General features: G+C 44.5%; 1 protein-coding gene across 1 annotated transcript in view; it reads left to right on the plus strand.

The window, feature by feature from the left end:
- The window catches only part of LOC122945408 (carboxypeptidase O-like), a 158,895-nt gene that overhangs the window by 23,586 nt on the left and 113,379 nt on the right, over nucleotides 1–21,930 (plus strand). The gene's annotated exons all lie outside the window — the stretch shown is intronic.

A 21,930-nucleotide genomic window follows, 5' to 3' on the forward strand; every position in this document is an offset into this window, starting at 1 on the left:
CCCCAATGCAGACCTCAACCAGCATGGGCGAGTGGTCCGAGACTGTTCTTACCCCATATCGTATCTTCCGGATATTGCACAAGTTGCTCTCGTTAGTAAATGCTAAATCAATCCTAGACATTGCTCTACCACCCCGGCTAACACAAGAGTATACTCTCTTTCCTCCGCCAAGATGTTCCCATATATCCACCACTCCAACCTCCGAGCAAAACTGTGGCAACGGTGAATTACATAAATTCCTCCCTCGATCTACATCTAATGTAAATCTGTCTCTGTTCGGGTCCATAACCGCATTGAAGTCCCCCATCAGGACTAGCCGGCATTCTGGCCTCCTTTCAGAAAAAAGCATCAACTGGGTCAGTGGGTACATTGAAAAAGGCGGAGGTATATAGAAGAAGGCAAGAATATAACTATGCCCATGCAGCTTACCATGCAGAAAGATAAATCTGCCCTGATCGTCTATGTAAGATTCTATAAGGATAAAGTCCACAGAATTATGAATCAGCACTGAAACGCCCCTAGAGGAGCTGCTAAAAGTGGAATGGTAAGATTGAGAGTACCATCCCGTTGTCAAGCGGGACACAGTTTCTTTAGTGAGATGAGTTTCTACTAAACAAATGACTGCTGGAAGGTATCTTTTTAATGCATCCATAATAGCTTGCCTTTTGACCCTTTCCCCAAGCCCTCTAACATTCCAAGTTACAATTCTAGTGGCCATCCTTCAGTACTACGGAAACAGACACGGGACAAACCAAAGGAAAAAAAAAAAAAAAAAAATCCCCCCTCTCTATTGATCCGCCCAATCAGCGAACCTCTAACCTCTAGCCAATCTCCCCCCTCCCCCGCTCCATCCCCCCTCCAACATTTCAATCATAATAATGCACGATTTCAAATATCCCTTTGCTCCATCCAGTCCAGCGCTTGCTGTGGTGTTTCAAAAAAAAGAGAAGTCCCATTATGGATCACTCTTAATTTCGCTGGATACTGTAGGGAATATTTAATCCCCTTTGATGCCAGGCGTTTCTTTATCTCCATGAAATTTCTTCTTTTATCCTGAGTCTGCCGAGCAAAATCAGGAAAAAAGAGCAACCTAGTGCCCTGGTACTCAATAGGAGTACATTCTCTTGCTCTTTTCAGTATCATATCTCTATCCATGGATGATAATAATTTCATTAAGATTGCTCGCGGCGGCCTCCCTGGAATAGGTTTCCCTCCTGGGATACGATGGACTCTTTCTATCTGAAACATGGAAGAAAAATAGTCACTGCCTAAGTTATGCAAGACCACATCTTTAAGTTGTTCCTCTAAGTGTCGGCCTTCCGCTCCCTCTGGGAAACCAATTATACGGACGTTGTTTCGCCTTGACCTATTTTCAAAGTCCTCTAGCTTATTATGTAGTGCTTGGTTTTCTGAGGCGAGGGACAGAGTTTTGGATTTTAGTGTGTTAATATCGGTTTGCAAAGAGTCCACAGTTTTTTCCACATTAAGGACTCGCTCGCGGATCTTTACCAGGTTCTCTCTTATTACAGAAATGTCACTCTGTACAGACCCTAATTGGATAGACATCTCCTGCACCAGAGTGCCATTGTGCTCTACAGCCGAGAGAATTTTATCCAGAACAGAAGGGTCATATTCAGTTCGCATCTGAGCGGATAGGTCCTCCCCCCCTGCTTCTTGGTCTACCTCCGCTAGACCATCCTCAGAAAATTCGTCGGTTTGGGGAGTTTTTGCAGATTTTTTCGGATTAGCAGAGGACTTTGTTTTGGCTAAGTTCTTTTCATTTAGGAAGGGCGACTTCAAGAACTTATCAATTTTATTTTCTGGGGTCTTAGAGCCCAGCTTTGTTACAGTAGAGTCAATCGACCGTCGTTTTGGGGCCATTCTTTTTTCCTTCTCTCTTTTTTTTTTTTTTTTTTTTTCTTTCCCTTCTCGACTCTCCTTTCCTCCCTTTTTACTTCTCTTTATTGGCCCTTTCCTTTATACTCTTGTCCCTCTATTCACCCCTTTAACCCTTCTTCTTCTTCTAGATTTGGTCAAATTTTATGACATTTGTTCCGCTTTTCAAAGCGGTTTACGTTTAAGACTAAGGGCTTATGCACAAAATCATGTTTTTTGTCCACATCCGATCCGCATTTTGTATGGGATGCAGACCCATTTACTTCAATGGTGCCTCAAAAGATGCAGACGGCACACCGTGTGCTGTCTACGTCAGTATGTCCTTTCCGTTGCACCCGCAAAAAAATAGAACATGTCCTATTCTGGTCCATTCTATAGAGGGCAGGACGTTCTGTTCTACAAAATTCGGATCCACAATTTGAGGACCACAAAAATGGCCACAGCTGTGTTCATCGGCCCTGAAAGTGAGATTAGACCTAGATTATGGCTCATTTACTATCTGTAACCAACTTTCACAAAATGTTGCATGCAAAATCACTTGTTACATCTTTAAAACTCAAAATCATAAATGTCCCCATATTCCATATTAATGAGATGGAGCAATTTACCGTTTGGGTATCACTTAATTGTTTCATATTATAATATCTGTTCTAGAGAGTAGAAAGCAGACCACATTAAGGCCCCTTTCACACGGGTGAGATTTTCATGCTTGAGGTGAATGCATTGCACCCGCACTGAATCCGGACCCATTCATTTCTATGGGGCTGTGCACATGAGCTGTGATCTTCACAAATCACTTGTGCGTTGCGTGAAAATCGCAGCATGTTCTATATTTCGCATTTTTCACGCAACGGAGGCCCCATAGAAGTGCAATCAAGTGCTGATGCGGTGTGATTTTCATTTCGTGCTTCCGTTCCGCACCATTCTGCATCTCCGGATTTGTGGACCCATTGAAGTAAATGGGTCCGAATCCATGACGCGGAATGCCCACGGAACGGCGCCCATGTAATGCGGATCCACAAATGCGGTTCGCAGTACGGCAATGGGCAGCACACGTTCATGTGCAGGATGCCTTATCCTGGAGAGTTGTATCTGATGTTCAAAAACAATAGTGAACCCAGCAGACGTCTGAATCCAAATGCTGCTTGACGCAGTTTTTTACCCCCTTGACCTCCTACACTTCTCTACCGTCAGAATTTACCCCTGTAAAATGTAAAACTCCTAAGAGCCCTGGTATACAGGTGTAGAAGAACCATGCATGCTCTAAACTTTAGCAAATTGGTATGCGGCCTAGTGCCATCCATGCAAGGCAGAACTGATAAAAAGTTTCAGTATACAGTATCTGTTAGCTGCATTAGTTGGTAGGGAGAGACATGAAATTAACCCTTCTGATTACAGCTGTGCAGTACTCAATTGCAGAATGGCCAGGCCCCAAATGCACCACTACAGCACTGTGTGGTTGTACCATAACAGGAATATTGAAATCCACAATTCATAATTATATATGGATATAGCAAATATTATCACTTAAAGGAGTTGTGCAGTGTTATAATACTGACAACCTGTACTCTGGATAGGTCATTAATATCAGATCGGCCACGCTCTTAACATTTCCTCTGCTTGCATCAGAAACGCTACAATTATAAGGAGAAGCATGCATCATAACAGTTGTGGCGCATCTGTACAGGTCATGCTCCAAAGCGGAAATCGACACCAGCAAGGTGTGTAGATTTCCAATATATTCTATGCCTGTTTCTATGACTAGATTATAACAAATGTGATGGGCCAACTACACTGGCTCCGCACCATTCGCTGCTTTAAAAAATGGAAAGCACTGCTTAAAACCTAAAAATTTTGCACAAAAGCAGTAGTGATGAGCGGCAGGGGTCATATTTCATTATTTTGTAGAATATTCATAGAATATTCGCAAATTCGAATATTCATTATATTCTACGATTTTTCTTTACTCGAAAAATCGGCAAGGTAATGATCGTGTAATATGCAAATTTTCATAATGCGAATTTACGCAATGCAAATTTTTATTGCAAAATTTTCAACTTACAACTATTAGACAAAGAAGATTATAGCACTATATTAGCTAAATTGTTCTATATTCATTTTTTTTAATATTCGCTATATTGCTATAACTTAGTTTTTTCGAATATTCATAATATTCTAAAACAAGAATATATAGCAAAACTGTTATTAAATATTTAGAAAGGCTCCACCAGAAAACTACTGGAGCTCAGCCTTTCAGTTACCAGCTGAAAAAAAGGGATAAATCAATAGTAATATAGGCTGGCTCACAGTATTTTTGCATAAAATTTTTATTAATGCACTAAATCAAAACAAACTGACTTATTGTCAGCATATCAGCATACATACATAAATAAATGTGTGAAATAGGTATATAAGTGCGGAGCTCACGCACAGACCTAGATAACTGGAGTACTTCTAAGAATAAGACCTAATGGCTAGAGTGAGGCTGCAAGAGTTATTCAATTAGATCGCTCAGATGTCCATAACATTAAATGCCGGTTTACCGGGTAGTTGGAACCAGAAAGGTTCAGAAGCGTCCTTGCTGTAATTTCCCACAAGGGAAACTCTGTGTTCAGGTGTAGTCTGACAAATAGTGACCGCACTTCCTCCGATCAGCAGTGCTCCACATTGCTTGCGGAGCAAAACTTCAGACCCGTTCACTCAGCGTCCCACGTGTCCAGCTGGATAGTCAATCGCTGGTTAGTGACGTAGGCGCTTGGAGCCGTCGGGCTAACGGAAGCTGGTGAAGCTGAGCTGGTAATTGCCTGAACTTGTCGGACCAGCGGAAGTGGACACAGCAGAGTTTACCTTGTATTTTCGGCAACGTTGAATGTATCAACACAGACTTAATCCACTTTGTCTATAGTTAGTAGATGGAGTCTTTTTGAAGCGGTATAGGACGTCTTACAATGCTTGAAAAAGATTGAAGAAAAATCCTCTTCTTGCGTATTTGTAAAAACCTCACCTGTAGCCAAGTCTTTATACACACTAGACGCGTTTCGGAAACAAGTTCCTTCCTCAGTAGATAATTATAGAATGCTGAATGCAGACACAAGTCATGACTTTAAATACCCTTTTAAGTTTGATATAAAATATGGGTTGGATTGCGGACAGGGCTTAATTACAGAGTCTCAATCTTCACCCTGTATAGCATAGACAATATTAACCGCAAATCAATTGCAACATATATCTTACTATCACATTATGTAGATGCATGTTCAAAATACATGCTAAAAATAAACAAAAAATAAAAACAATTTAAATTGAATTGTAACACATGCTGGGATGACTGGATTGCAGCATTAGGGAGATTTAATATCAAATGTGAATCAGATTGCGGACTGGGCTGACTACACAGTCACAGTCTTCACCCTATGTTGCATAGATAATCAATAAACACCAGTACATTGCAACATACATCTTGCAATGTTACATTACACAAATACATGTTAAAAAATGAATATATAAATAAAAATAAAATTAAAAATAAAAATTACATTATATCATATGCTGGGATGTCTGGAGTGAACGGGTCTGAAGTTTTGCTCCGCAAGCAACAAGTAAGTGGAGCACTGCTGATCGGAGGAAGTGCGGTCACTATTTGTCAGACTACACCTGAACACAGAGTTTCCCTTGTGGGAAATTACAGCAAGGACGCCTCTGAACCTTTCTGGTTCCAACTACCCGGTAAACCGACATTTAATGTCATGGACATCTGAGCGGTCTAATTGAATAACTCTTGCAGCCTCACTCTAGCCATTAGGTCTTATTCTTAGGAGTACTCCAGTTATCTAGGTCTGTGTGTGAGCTCCGCACTTAAATACCTATTTCACACATTTATGTATGTATGTATGCTGATATGCTGACAATAAGTCAGTTTGTTTTGATTTAGTGCATTAATAAAAATTTTATGCAAAAATACTGTGAGCCACAGTACTATAACTATAAAAAAAATGATTATAGCACTATATTAGCTAAATTGCTCTATATTAGTTTTTTTCCGAACATTCGCTATATTGCTATAACTTAGTTTTTTCGAATATTCGTAATATTCTAAAACAAGAATATATAGCAATATAGCGAATATAAAAAAAAAAAATGAATATAGAGCAATTTAGCTAATATAGTGCTATAATCTTTGTCTAATAGTTATGAGTTAAAAAATTTGCATTACAAAAATTCGCAAACAACACTACTCCTAAAGTCAAATATACTGCAGCCTTCTCATTGGCTCACAAGCTAGAAGCAGGGAGGGATCATGTGTAGTGATTAAAAAAAAATATTGAATATTCAAAATGACGAATATATATCACTATATTCGAAATATTCACACATTTTCAAAGTACTTATATTCCCGATATAAATGCAAATTCGAATATTCATGATCAACACTAAAAAGCAGTGTGTGCCACACTTTTTGGTGCCAGTTATCTGGCGCAAGGGTTATTCCTTTTTATGATGGCATAAAATAGGCATTTTTGAATGTTCATTTTCCACAAGGGAATTTATTTTGATGACAGATACAGTAAAATTAAGGAAATAATGTATTTCTTTTATTTCTCATTTAGTTAATGGATTTTTACATTTTTTTTATTTTTTCTTATGTCCCTCTCATTTCCCTCTCTCATGATAGTGGTTGGTGTGGGTATGGGTGGCGGAGATTGAAGAGTTTCTGCCCTTTATACATAATAAAAATAATACAAATCTTATGTTTGCATTAAAGTTGAAAGTAGTTTGGGGTCTGATTCTAAGAAATCAGTTCAAAAATTTGATTTGGGTCCCACTCGTTCTGTAATTGGCCTGCAAATCTTTTGTTTTGTCTTTTTTTTTGTTTTATCTTTCAAGGTTTTTTTTCTACACCCCCACACACACACTTAATAATAGTAAATAATGTTACAGTGGTTCGTTCTTAAAAAGCTGTCCAAAACGTATGTCCTAATGTTGCAGAGACCTGCCCATGCTTATACACATACACAGTAGTATTGGATGAAACAGAGGTTTGTTCTGAACAAGCATCCAAAAATTCTCCTTTTTTAGGAGCAATAGCAGTACGGTGTGGAGGTGGAACCTCACAGACAAGGAGATGTGCAGCTGTGTAGGGTTACTTATAGTGGCAAAAATAGCAGCACAGTATGAAACCTAACAGACAAGGCAGTAGATGTGCAACTGCATAGTGGTAGCAGTCATGGCAATAATAGCCGCAGCAGTATAGTGTGGGACCTGGCAGACAAAGCAGGGGTTGTGTGGCTGTGTAAGGGTAATAGTAGTGGCATCACTAGCAGCAGTTACAGCATCAATACAATATGAAACCTGATGGACCGGAGATGTGTAGCTGTGTAGGGTCAGTAGAAGTGGCAAAAGGGGGAGCAGCAGCTATGGTGGTTGCACCAGTAGTAGCAGCAATACAGTATGAAATATGATGGATAGGCAGAGGCAGCAGCTGTGGCATGATTAGACTGGCAATAAATAGTATCTGCTATTGCTGCATGCTACAATTTTGTCTGCTTGGCTGTGGCGAAGCAAGCTTCCACACTGAATACCCTGTCTGACAGTACTCTGTACAAGACAGTACACTAATAGTAAACTGGTTTGGCATGGAAAAGCTTTCTTTAGTCTAAAACACAAGTTGTCAACTTACTATAAGATTATTTCCCACTAACAATATAAGATTGTACCCTCTGGATTGTAAAACTTGCGTTGTACATGTATATTGCTATTTTCGCCCCCAAAAATTTGAACTGTGTGAAGATTGAAAAACACGTGTTGTACACTTATATTTCCATTTTCACAAAGAAAAAGCAAAAACAGAACTGTGTGGAGATGCCCTGCCCCAGAATTCAGACTACTATTTATGGTGTTTACACTGAGATGTGAAATTACTTTTTGGTCATACTTATGAAGAGCGACTTTTTCAAAAGTCACAAAAGAGTTGCAACTCCATACCAGGCATCCCCTACAGGTGTGCTTTCACTGAAATCGGAGAAATTACTTAACACGTGGGACAAATTTTGTATTGTCCATGCACTATTCTGATATATTTGGCACAGATACACACAGTAGTGTTGATAGAGCACCGTAGTGCTCGGGTGCTCAGGCCGAACACATCATGATATTCGGGTGCTCGACCGAGTATAATGGAAGTCAATGGAAGAATTTGAGCATTAAACCAGCTACCCCTTGCTCTGAAGAGGGGAGGGTGCCTGGTTCATGAGAAAATGTAAGAAATTGTTGGTAACACCACCGAAATGGTTCTTTAACAGCATGGGGAGGATGTATGGATGCATCTTGGACTTGCTAGTCGCTACTGTGAACTATGTTGTCCAAATAGTATGCCACTTTTTCATAATAACAATAATTTGTGGTAGGGGCTGAGGTGTACATTGGCGTGGAGTCGGGAGGGATGCCTATCACCCTCCGAGATCTATCTGGCTGAACTGTGCCTGGAGCCAGTGCGGGGTAGGCCTGAATAAGTGGGCCACCCAAGAGAGTGGAATGAAAGAAGAAGGGTCGGGAGGGTGGGGCATGAAGCAACCGTCCTCAGGGTGAGGACGCGTGAGAAATATATAGTCAGCAGCCCCGCCCACAAATACAGGCTGTAACCAGCCTTAATACTTGTGGTAGGGGCTGAGGTGTACATTGGCGTGGAGTCGGGATGCCTATCACCCTCCGAGATCTATCTGGCTGAACTGTGCCTGGAGCCAGTGCGGGGTAGGCCTGAATAAGTGGGCAAGAAGACTACCCACGCTGTAGGAGGGAAATAGTTAATCGGACCGACCGACGTGGGAGGTAACAAGGGCCTGAGTGATTCAGGCCGGAGCTGGGCTGATAAATGACCCGAGCGATTCGGGAAGGCACAGGGTAGTTAGAGCCGTGACGTGCCAGGAGACGGCGGAAGAGCAGCTTGGGTGGTCCAGGATGAGAGAGGCAACGTGGGCCTGGGCGATCCAGGATGACAGGAGCAGGGCGAGCCTGGGCGATCCAGGATGACAGGAGCAGGGCGAGCCTGGGCGATCCAGGATGACAGGAGCAGGGCGAGCCTGGGCGATCCAGGATGACAGGAGCAGGGCGAGCCTGGGCGATCCAGGATGACAGGAGCAGGGCGAGCCTGGGCGATCCAGGATGACAGGAGCAGGGCGAGCCTGGGCGATCCAGGATGACAAGAGCAGGGCGAGCCTGGGCGATCCAGGATGACAGGAGCAGGGCGAGCCTGGGCGATCCAGGATGACAGGAGCAGGGCGAGCCTGGGCGATCCAGGATGACAGGAGCAGGGCGAGCCTGGGCGATCCAGGATGACAGGAGCAGGGCGAGCCTGGGCGATCCAGGATGACAGGAGCAGGGCGAGCCTGGGCGATCCAGGATGACAGGAGCAGGGCGAGCCTGGGCGATCCAGGATGACAGGAGCAGGGCGAGCCTGGGCGATCCAGGACGACAGGGAAGACAGACAAAAGGCGTATGCATGATACCTGAAGAATCCGGGTAGCTGATGAGCAGCTACCTCTGAACGGGAGGACTGAATAAATGACAGCACCGCAGCCCTGTTTGTTATAAGAAAAGATTGCCCAAAATGGTACGTTAGGAAGCCGGAAAAATGCACAGCAACAACCCCACGACTAAACAACATCCATGGGGTTAGCTACCCCGGAGGGGAAGACCTGTGTTACATCTGGCAGCAGCAGTGGGAGGTGCAGTTTCTGGTTCCAGTCGAGGAGGCATAGAGCGATTGTGCAGCGATTGAAAGGCACTTGTGGGACTAGGGGTCCACTGTAGGTTCGAACCTACTTAACCTGGGCCAGCAGTAGCACAGACGATTGGAACCAGAACCGCAGTTCCAGACCCCGCAGCAGCGTCCGCGAGGCAGCACCTTAATGATCACCCCGGTGTCCGGTCTGTCCGCTGCGTTCCTAAAGCTTCTTTCCTCTTCCCCTTTTTTTTTTTTTTACCGGAATGGAGAAACAGGCCGGCCAGCCCCGTGCCTGCCAACCAAGGCTTCTCGGCTGGAATGTCCTGCAAAACAAATGAAAAATAGAAAACAATACATGCCATTATACCTAATTACAGTTGTGGATGCCCCCAGGTCCGGTGTACTAAAGAAGAACTTGTACCACTTAAATTTAATATTGTCATTAATCTTAAACATCGCCTTAGGAGAGCGGGGAAGAGCAGGAAGATGCGGGACCGGAGGACCGGGCGGGGAGCAAGGAAGGATGACAGGGGCAGGATGGGCCTGGGCGAACCGGGATGACAGAGGCAGAACGAGCCTGGGCGAACCGGGATGACAGAGGCAGAACGAGCCTGGGCGATCCAGGATGACAGAGGCAGAACGAGCCTGGGCGATCCAGGATGACAGAGGCAGAACGAGCCTGGGCAATCCAGGATGACAGAGGCAGAACGAGCCTGGGCGATCCAGGATGACAGAGGCAGAACGAGCCTGGGCGATCCAGGATGACAGAGGCAGAACGAGCCTGGGCGATCCAGGATGACAGAGGCAGAACGAGCCTGGGCGATCCAGGAAGACTACGGATGATGAGGGAGAGCAAGATAAGAAGCATGGAAAAACAGACAAAAACATGTGTGCGTGATACCTGAAGAAATTCGGGAAGCTGAGCCGCTACTTGGCTGAAACGGGAAGACCGGATATCAGACGGTACTGCAGCCCTGTAAAGAGGAGGCTCCCCCCGCCTGTTCATGATGGAAAAACTTATCAGCACTCAAGTATGGACAATAAACAATAATCAGCACCCAGGTGCAACACGGCGGTGCCACACGCATGTGCACAGAAGGGGCGGGGCGGGACAGTTCGTGCCAACCCTGAGCATGGGAGGGCGGCACTACAGCGGTGCCACTCGCAGCGCCCAGGAGGGCGGCAGACACAGCCGCCAACACGTGTGCACAGGAGGGCGGCACCACGCCGCTGCGCCATACACAAACGCACAGGGGGCGGTAGACATACGGCGGATGCACAGGTGCAGGAGGCGGCATGGCGGGTGTCGCAGACCTACGCACAGGAGAGCGGCTGAACATGGCCGAGCCGTAAAAAATTGTGGTGTAATGCACCTGCCTGCTGGTCGCACAAAAATCATGCAGAGGCATTTTTCTTTTTTTTTTTTTTTTTTTTAACATTTCCATCTTGCTGAGAACAAACAAATGAGTTACTGATTGACAGGATACTCATCCAATCATAGTCGAGGCCGGATGGGCCTGGGTAGGGTGAGGAGGAGGCCCAACACGATTCGGGGATATATAAATCCCCCTCATCAGGGGCATAAACACTTTATGGCTAGCTGGTTGATTTAAAACCGAATATGGCGCCAAAGACAGTGTTGAAACGTCACTTCCGGTCCGCGTGGGTCCATGCGTTCCAACATGGAACGCAAACCGGAAGTGAGGTGTACAAAATACGGAGCATCTCAATCTATGTAATTTGTAAACATTCACCTATACCAGGCTACTATACAGGATAGGCTTTGATCAGTGGTTCTTATTAAAAAGACTGTGACCGGCGGCCGAGGAGTGACGTCACCCCCAGATCTCCGCCCACTTCCGCTCGTTGGAACGCAAGTGGCAGAGCTACGGGGAAAAGGCATCTGTAGACCTAAAATAAAGGATAAAGGGTAAAAATAAACGATACATCTGCTACCTGAGTGAGGGATCCGGCGCGCGCCCCACGCTGGCACGCACGCCGGGCAGGTGACCGAAGGCCCGGGCCCGGCTGGATTCCGGCGTGCGCTCCAAGCTGGAACGCACGCCGAACACATGACCGGAAGCCCAGGCCTGGCCGAGAAGCTCCGGCGCGCGCCCCCCGCCGGAACGCACGCCGGCCCGGGACAGCCCCAACCCAGAGGACGGGTGGGACCCAGAGAAGAGGAGTACGTGACCGCCGCTCGGAGGAGCCCCGGAAGTGACGCGCTGCGAACCGGAAGTGACGGCCGGACCAAGGAAGCTGCATGAAGCAACCGTCCTCAGGGTGAGGACGTGTGAGAAATATATAGTCAGCAGCCCCGCCCACAAATACAGGCTGTAACCAGCCTTAATACACTGACAAAACCAAGGGAAAAAAAAGATTTTTGAGTAAAATTGATAGTAAACTTGTATATAAAGTGCAAGTGCGGCCAAAAATTACAAGGAAGAGGTTTTATTGGTTAAATTTTTTGGGACATACGCCTTTTTGATCACTTGGTGTTGCACTTTTTGTGATGTGAGGTGACAAAAATGGCTTTTTTTGACAGGTATTATATTTTTTTATGGTGTTTATCGGACTGGGTCGATCATGTGATATATTTATATAGCCGACCGTCAATACCAAATATGTCTATTTTATTTTATTTTTCTATTTTTAACATTTTTTTTATTCCTTTCACACCTGCGTTCGATCGGATCCGTTCTGAACGGATCCGCTCATATTAATGCAGACGGTGGCTCCGTTCAGAACGGATCCGTCTGCGTGTGAAAGTAGCCTGAGCGGATCCGTTCAGACTTTACATTGAAAGTCAATGGGGGACGGATCCGCTTGAAGATTGAGCCATATTATGTCATCTTCAAGCGGATCCGTCCCCATTGACTTACATTGTAAGTCGGAACGGATCCGCTCGCCTCCGCACAGCCAGGCGGACACCCGAACACTGCTTGCAGCGTTCAGGTGTCCGCTCACTGAGCGGAGCGGAGGCTGAGCGCTGGCAGGCGGATGCATTCTCAGTGGATCCGCCTCCACTGAGAATGCATTAGGGCCAGACGGCTGCGTTCAGGGCCGCTCGTGAGCCCCTTCAAACGGAGCTCACGAGCGGACACCTGAACGCAGGTGTGAAAGGAGCCTCACTTGGGGAATTTTTTTTTTACATGTGAAACCTTTTTTTAATTTTATTTTTTTAACACTTTATTTTTTTATTTTACACTTTTCGTCCCCTATAAGGTCATATAAGACCTCTGGGGGACATTTACTTCGCTTTTATTTCTATTTTTTTCACTGTTGATTTCTCCTGTAACTGGGGCTGACATAGTAGCCCCAGTTACAGGAGAAATACACCCCCCCCCCCCTCCAGAGAGGCTGTACAGCACAATACAGCACTGTACAGCCTCAGTGCAGGGCTGATCTAAGTCTCTGAAAGGCCTCACACAGCTCCTGCATTCAACGGTCCCGGAGATCACATGACCGCCGGAACAGGAAGAGCATAGCGCTGTGTATACAGAAATTTAGAAGGCAGGGACACCTGGGCAGTGGGCAACCAGATCAGCAGCTTCACGATTAGCGTTCAGCTGCAGTTTCTGAATGGACATTCAGGAATATCCTTTCAGAAATAGAGAACCACCTCCCGGACGTTTTTAGTCTATGGGAGGATGGGAGGTGGTTAAAAAGGCCTTAAAGTGATCACCAGGCCCATAGTTTAATTAAGGTTTTGGAATCGATAAACCTAATTTGCTTTTGTGGGCTGCATCAGTGGCGTAGCTAGAAATGACTGGGCCCCACAGCAAATTTTTGAATGAGCCTCCATCCCACAGTAATTTTTTTGTGACTCCTTCCTGGATGGGCCCTTCTGGGTCAGGGCCGCAAATCTGCAGCTTCCCCTGCTTCCCCAATAGCTGCACCCCTGGTCTGCATTAATCTGCAGGTGACCATGATACAGCTCTACAGATTCTTTCCATCTGCATCTTTCTAAACAATCTGTGGCCTTAATCTTTTATCCAGACTCAGTCATTGTGCCACTATGTGGCCTTCTCATGCTGCCATCTCCACACAATGTCACATTGTCACTGATTTTTATCACCTTGCTGCTGCTGCTGTTTAAAAGGCCTTGAACTGATCACCAGGCCCACAATCTAATTAAGGTTTATGCACAAAACCAAAGAAAAAAAATATTTTTTTATTCACTTGCATATAAAGTGCAAGTACTGCCAAAAATTACAAGGAAGAGGCAATCCGATACAACCTGTATATCACATAAAGGAGGGCCTTATTCACAGTGAGTTACAGGCCTGCAGGTGAGCTGAACCTGTAAAAGACTTGATTTGCAGGCCTATAGGTGAGCTGACCCTGTGAAAGATTTGATTTGTGGCCCTGCAGGTGAGCTGACCCGGTAAAAGATATTAGGTTTGGACCTGCAGGTGAGCTGACCCTGTAAAAAATTATATGTGAGGGCATGCTGGTGAGCGTACCATGCAAAAAATTATATGTGAGGGCCTGATGGTGAACTGACCCTCTAAAAAATTATATGTGAGTGCCTGCTGGTGAGCAGACCCTGTAAAAATTATATTCGAAGGACATATATGCAAGGACATTATAGGTGATGAATAAGCAATGCATGTTGATATGATGGAGGAGGATGAGAAAAGGGAGATTCAACCATATACCCTTTCTTGTGGTGGAAGGGTGCATGGGAATATAATGTAATCAGTACATTAAAAACAAGAGTCGAGAAGTCATGGTCATTCCATTTTTATATGAGTCAACCTGTCTGCATTTTCAGTTGACAGGCAGATACGCTTATCTGTTATAATGCCACCAGCAGCACTAAATACACGCTCAGACAAAACGCTGGCGGCAGGGCAGGCCAGCACCTCCAAAGCGTAGAGCACAAGTTCGTGCCACATGTCCAGCTTGGACACGCAGTAGTTGTAAGGCACAGGTTGAGGACGCTGACACGGTCTGCTATGTACTCCTTCACCATCTTCCAAAATTTTACTCTAATTGTGGTAGTAGGCCGCACATCAAGATGAGGGTGCTGGCAAGGTGTCATGAAACTGTCCCAGGCTTTGGAAAGTGTTGCCCTGCCTCTGTTAGATCTGCTGTGTGTTGGATCTGCCCCTTGTCTCCTCTCCTCGGTTGACCAAGGAAGTACGGACTCTGGCGCCAGTGTTGTCAGATGGAAAATTTTGTAGCAAATTTCCGACAAGGATCTTCTGGTATTGCACAATTTTGCTCCTCCTCTCCACCAGAGGAATGAGAGATGAGAAGTATTCATCTGAGCATGCTCACTCAACACTAATGCACAGCAAAAGTCTAAAAACTAACCTTGAATACACCTACAACAAGTTATTTTCATAGTCCCTACATTTGTGACTAAGACATGTCTTATTCTCGGCCTGCAGGGCTTGCAGACAGAGGATTTAGAAATGATTTGGAATGTAATGAATGCATACAGATTTTTTAGAGGACAATTTGCAAAAATAAATTTGAGAGAAAAATTTTAATTGGAGAAAGTCCAGTGCATTATATGACAAGTCAGACACATAACTTATACATGGACCTTTTTGAAGACAATTTTTTTGAAGACTATTTTCATTACCTTTTTGGAAAAATGAATTCAGAATACAATACATTCAGTCAGGTACACAACTTTGATACTTTAATAGCAGAAATTTTTTATTTTATTTTTTAAACAATTTGCATGTGGACAGAGTCCAATAAAATAATGGCAAGCATCCTGGATAAAAATGACTACAAGACCCCACATTACCACACCTAATAGCCGAACTTACTGTAGGTCTGACACAGCTTTTCAGCCTGCACCAACAGACTAGTATGTCAGGTTATGGAACACTAGCCTGTGCTAAATATAATAGTTGTAATTAAAATTTCAACAATTGTTGTGAAAAACAGGCAAAATTAGACACAATATGCAACCAAACTATGTGCTGTCTGTGATGCTGGAAAATATGTTTATTTGTACACTTATGGTAAAAAAAAAAATGCTACAGGTTTATAAAATACTGGCCTAATTGGACGTCCCCTGAATGAAAACATACTACACACTGGTATTGGTGCAGTAGAAAAATTGCAACAGACGTTTGTAAATAAAATACAGGCCTAATTAGAAGTCCTCTGGTTACCATATTGCAACAGATTTTTTGTAAGAAATATAGGCCCAATTAAATGTCCTCTGACTGCGAACACACTATACACTGGTATTGACCCACTAAAATTCTATTAATTGTGCTATTATTACAGTAGAAAATTTGCAACAGATTTTTGAGTAAAAAAAGGCTTAATTGTGCAGTGTATGCAGCAAAAATATGCTGTTAATGAAAAATGTCTATAAACATTTATGAACTGTGGAAACTTTGCAAAGGATTATGGACAAAAAAAAGGCTTGCTCATGCAGAGAAAAATAGAAAACTGTCTCTTTAAATGACATTTGCAAAGCAACACATTAAGTTATGAATAGCTCCAGCTGCCCTCATTGTAAGACACACAGTATACAATATATGGAATCTTTAATGGTAAAAACCTGACTTCTACCTAGTAATTTAACAAAATATATATTCTTCACAATGACCTATCCCTGCAAGACCCTATAATGACTCTGTTGTGTCTCTAATTGGTGCCTGTCAGAAACATGGCAGACTGATGCTATCACATCAGTGGCTGCATAGAGCCTGATAGACCAGTCAACATCCTTCCTCCTGATTAGCTGACTGCAAAGCATTCTGAGTAAGCCCCACTGGTCATGTGATCATCTATCTTCATCGTGTCTGCCCTGTTTCACTCACTAATGTAAAGAAAAGTGTTGTTTTGCAGATTCATTTGGAATGAGGAGTCTGATTAGTTTAGAACTGATTCACTCAGCTCTAGTTTGCGCATAACTTAGCCAGTCCATAGAAAAGACGCACTGCAGCTGGAAAAAGTACAGAGGAGAGCGACTAAATAAGGGGCATAAGGAGGGTCTTAGTTATAAAGAAAGATTAAAAGTCTTGAGAAGAGACATCTAAGAGGGGACATGATTAACCTATCTAATATATAAAGCTGAGTGCATGTGTGTATGTATGTCCACTAAAGGAATCTGCAACGTTGCATTTACAATCACACAATTCGGCACACAGGTACATCAGGTGTTCGGGAAGGTTTTAGAACAGGTCTCAGCTCTCTAGGATATACTGTTCCAGAGATATTCCCCAAAAAAGCATTAGCCAATAGACGCTTAGTCACATGACCCTTATCAGCCAATAGAAGCTCTCAGGTCCTTCAGCCTCCACATACAGTATTACCTCAGGTTTCCATAACAACCCAGCCATTTATCTTCACTGCTATAGATGAGCTTTAAACGAAATCTGTCACCAGGATAATCCCTATTGAAGTAAAGCCATAGCCTAATAGCACTTAGTACCTTATTTCTAGATCTGCCTTTGTTCCAGCAATAGATGTTTTTATCCTCTGAAAATCCAGTTTACTTGAAATGCAAATGAGCCAGCAAGGTGCCCAGAGGGGTGTCACTCTTGCAGGAAGGAGTCAAGACACGCCCCCTGCCACAATGTGTCCACCCTCAAAAGACTTAAATCCCCGCCCAAAGGTCTGCTAAGCCACGCCTCTGAAGGTGACTTTCTGCCTGTAGCTCACACTCAGACAGACAGTACAGCCGACAGATTGAAAAAATGAAGGTAAAAGTCAACTTCTGTCAGCTGCAGGGGTGGGAGGGACGGTGACTTTCTCACTGCAGATCACACTCAGACAGCACAGTGCTGCTGTGTTAGAGTGAGCTGTTCAAAAGGACATGCCCCCGATCCATTAAAGGCCACTGTTAAGGGGGGGCCCCTGTATTGGTCACTGTCAAGGGGGTGGTATACTCTGAAAGTTACTGTTAAACGGGAAGGCTTCTGTGAAGGTCAAAGTTAAGCAGGTGGGCTGCTGTGGAGGTCCAATTTTAACCACTACAGGACCACCACATGTAGGATCGCCTCCTGGCGGCGACCCTGTAATTCCTCCTGGTCGCGCCGGCGCGTCCTCTCGCGAGACGCGAGATTTTGGGCAGAGCCAGCCCGAATGCGCATTGCGGGCCGGCAAAAATTAAAGAAGTATTTCGTCACCAGCTTGCCAGCCAATGATCATCGCTGGCAGGCTGGTGATTTTCAAAAAAAATGAATCACAAGCAATTTAACACCTTATATTTATAAATATAAAGGTGTTAAATGGCTTCTGTGCTCCTCTGCTGGTCCTTTTCGTCAGTTGGTCCCAGCAGAGGAGCACAGATCACAGTGAGTACACCAAACAGTACACTTAGCCCCAGATCACCCCTCATCACCCCAATTAACCCCTTGATCGCCCCTGTTAATAACCCTTGTCAATCACTAGTGAAAGGGAAATAAGTGATTAGTGTAAACTGTCACTTTTTTTTCCACTAGTATTGACGGTTAGGTTTAGGATAGTTTAGGCCCCTTTGTTAGGCAGTTAGCGTCGGTTAGCGCCCAGCCCACCGCGCCGCAGTCACTGATTCGCTGATTAGCGTATCGCTAATCAGCATTTGTACTTTTATAGTATCTGTAAGTGATCAGAACTGATCACAGTCAGATCTATAATAGTATTATTGTCACCTTAGCTCGCCCTCCATCCAAAACACAGTGTTTGCCCGATCAGGCCCGATCGGTCGCCCACACGTGCGTTCACCCACGCCCGCCCCGCCGCAGTGCTGAAATTTTTTTTTTTGATCACTGCACAATCACTTTACAAGCGCTGCGGCGATAAAAAAAAATCAGTTTTGATATTTTTTATCAATCGCAGCGGCCTCCGGTACTTCGCTAGCCTCCCATTTGTAAGACAGGCTTGCTTTTTTTCTTGGGTAGTCTCAGGGAATACCCCCTAAATTTAGTTGTCCAAAAGGCAAATAAGGGGTATTCTTCTGAGGAGGCCTACAGGCTTCTGACCCAGTCGGATGAGGAATGGGAACCCTCATGTGACGAATCCAGCGGGTCACAATACGAACCTGTAGAAAGCAGTGGCAGTCTGACCCAAAGTTCGGACTAGGAGGTTGAGGTCCCTGATACCAACAGGAGTACCCGGCCCCGTGTTGCTAGATCACAGGTTGTGCAGGATCCGCTTCAAGGGCAGCAGAGTGGGGCTAGCGCTGTCGGATTACGTGGTGAGGCATACACCAGCAGCGCAGCCCACCCTGGACCTAGTACCAGCACTGCCATACAACATGGTGAAGTGGCGATCACCAGAAGGGCAGTCGAAGATGGTACGGTGGCACGTGCATTAGTTCACCCGTCGCAGCCACTGCACAGACAGGCCCGTAGAGCCCCTAGAGTCCCTGAGGTGCTGGCAAACCCTGATTGGCAGCCCCCAACTTCAGCCGCACCAGTAGTTCCCCCTTTCACCGCCCAGTCTGGAGTTCGGGTTGAGACAACTCAGATCGGATCTGCACTGGGGTTTTTTGAGCTGTTCTTGACTGCGGAGCTCTTGGACTTAGTCGTGGCAGAATCAAATCGATATGCCACTCAATTTATAGCCGCCAACCCGGGAAGCTTTTATGTCCAGTCTTTCCGGTGGAAACCCGTCAAAGTTTCTGAAATTAAAACTTTTCTGGACCTTCTCCTCAACATGGGCCTAACAAAAAAGCATGAATTGCGGTCATATTGGTCCACGAACCCAATTCATCACATGCCCATATTCTCTGCTGCCATGTCCAGGACACGATTTGAGACCGTCCTGCGTTTCCTGCACTTTAGTGACAACAGCACCTCTCGTCCCAGAGGCCACCCAGCTTTTGACCGGCTCCACAAAATTCGGCCCCTCATAGACCACTTTAACACCGAATTTGCAGATTTGTATACCCCTGAGCAAAACATCTGCGTAGACGAGTCCCTTATACATTTTACCGGGCGCCTTGGCTTCAAACAATACATCCCAAGCAAGTGTGCCCAGTATGGGGTCAAATTGTATAAGCTCTGTGAAAGGGCCACAGGCTATACACACAAATTTTGTGTCTATGAGGGTAAAGATCAGACCCTGGAGCCAGTCGGTTGCCCTTACTACCTGGGGAGCAGTGGGAAGACAGTCTGGGACTTGGTGTCACCCTTATTTGGCAAGGGGTACCATCTTTATGTGGACAATTTTTACACAAGTGTGCCCCTCTTCAGGCATTTGTTTTTAGAACAGATTGGCTGCTATGGCACCGCGCAACCTAGTCGCCGGGGCTTCCCCCAATGGCTCGTTACCACCCTCCTTGCAAGGGGGGAGAGGGCTGCCTTGTGTGACGAAGTACTGCTTGCGGTGAAATGGAGAGACAAGCGTGACGTTTACATGCTCTCTTCCATTCACGCAGACACGACAATCCAAATTGAACGAGCAACCAGTGTCATTAAAAAGCCCCTCTGTGTCCACGACTATAATTCGCTCATGGGAGGGGTGGACTTCAATGACCAGATGTTGGCTCCCTATTTACTTTCCCGCAGAACAAGACGGTGGTATAAGAAGGTGTCTGTATATTTGATTCAATTGGCTGTATATAATAATTGGCTGAAAAAAAATGTTGTGTCTGTAGCAGGAGTGGAAAAAGGCGTGACACCTGCTATTTCTGTCCTGACTGCCCTGACCACCCTGCCTTATGCTTAGGGGAGTGTTTCCGGAAGTACCACACACAGGTACACTTAGCATAGGGATTGCATCTCACAAGACAGGCACACAGGGCTATTAGGGCCCATTCACACAGAGCTGCTGCAAATCTCTCCTTTCACCTGGGACAAAGTGCATAATGCACTTCGCCACATCTCTGGGCGATTTGCACTTTGCACATTGTTCCATGGGGAAGGAGAGGTTTGTCCTATAAAAGGTAAAAAAAAGCAAAACAAAAAAAAAAATTGCCGGTAAGCAAAAAACTTAATGTTCTGTTTCAAAAGTTCATAAAAGTTAATGTTCTCTTCAAATGTTATTATAAACTTCATGTTAATAAATTTATTGTGTTGCAGCCTGGTTTTTTCTTTTTTTGTTTTTCTTTTTTTACCTTCTAGGTGGACCAACCGATGAACCAGCTGCAGCACTGATGTGCATTCTGACAGAAGCATTGCGCTGCTGTCAATTACACAAAAGTCAGTGTATGCGGCACTGCAAGACAAGATTTCTCCTCTGCAGTAAAAAATATATGTTTGCTGAGGCTTATGAGCTGAGGGGGCGGTGGTGTTCATATGCTTCGGCAAACACTTTGTATATAAAAAATAAAATAAAAAAAACCCGGCAATGATTTATTCATCCACATCGATTGATGTGAATGGAGAAATCGGGTTTGCCAGGAAATACACGCTAAGTGGGTACGAATGTTGGGCGGAGCTCCTATGTCCTGGCAGACGCCTTTCCGCTCCATTTTTTATTTTTTTGGCAGAGATTTTTTCATCCACATTGATCGATGCGAATGAAGAAATCTGTGCCGTTCATTTTTTCTTTCAGCAGAGGCTGAACGGAAAAAAATAAAATTTTAATTACCTGTATGCTCAATATAAGGAGAATAGCAGAAACTCCTAATGCTGGCCATAAATGTAATGATTGCGGAGACCCTCAAATGCCAGTACAGTACAAACACCCCACAAATGACCCCATTTTGAAAAGAAGACACCCTAAGGTCTTCGCTGATGGGCATAGTAAGTTCATAGAAGTTTTTTTTTGTCACAAGTTAGCGGAAAATGATGAATATTTTTTGTTTTGTTTTTGTTACAAAGTCTCATATTCCAATAACTTGTGACAAAAAAAGAAAAACTTCCATGAACTCACTATGCCCATCACGAAATACCTTGGGGTGTCACATTTGTGGTATTTATACTGCCCTGGCATTTTAGGGGCCCTAAAGCGTGAGAAGAAGTCTGGAATCCAAATGTCTAAAAATGCCCTACTAAAAAGAATTTGTGCCCCTTGGCGCACCTAGGCTGCAAAAAAATTGTCACACATGTGGTATAGCCGTACTCAGAAGAAGTTGGGCAATGTGTTTTGGGGTGTCTTTTTACATATACCCATGCTGGGTGATCGAAATATCTCTCTAAAATGACAACTTGTATAAAAAAAATTGAAAAGTTGACTTTTAGAGAGATATTTCTCTCACCCAGCATGGGCATATGTAAAAAATACACCCCAAAACACGTTTACCTACTTCTTCTGAGTACGGCGATACCACATGTGTGACACTTTTTTGCAGCCTAGGTGGGCAAAGGGGCACAAATTCTAAAGAGGACCTTTAGGATTTCACAGGGCATTTTTTACACATTTGGATTTCAAACCATTTCTCACGCATTAGGGCCCCTAAAATG

This window comes from Bufo gargarizans, chromosome 8 (assembly GCF_014858855.1).
Source record: "Bufo gargarizans isolate SCDJY-AF-19 chromosome 8, ASM1485885v1, whole genome shotgun sequence".
Lineage (NCBI taxonomy): Eukaryota > Metazoa > Chordata > Amphibia > Anura > Bufonidae > Bufo > Bufo gargarizans.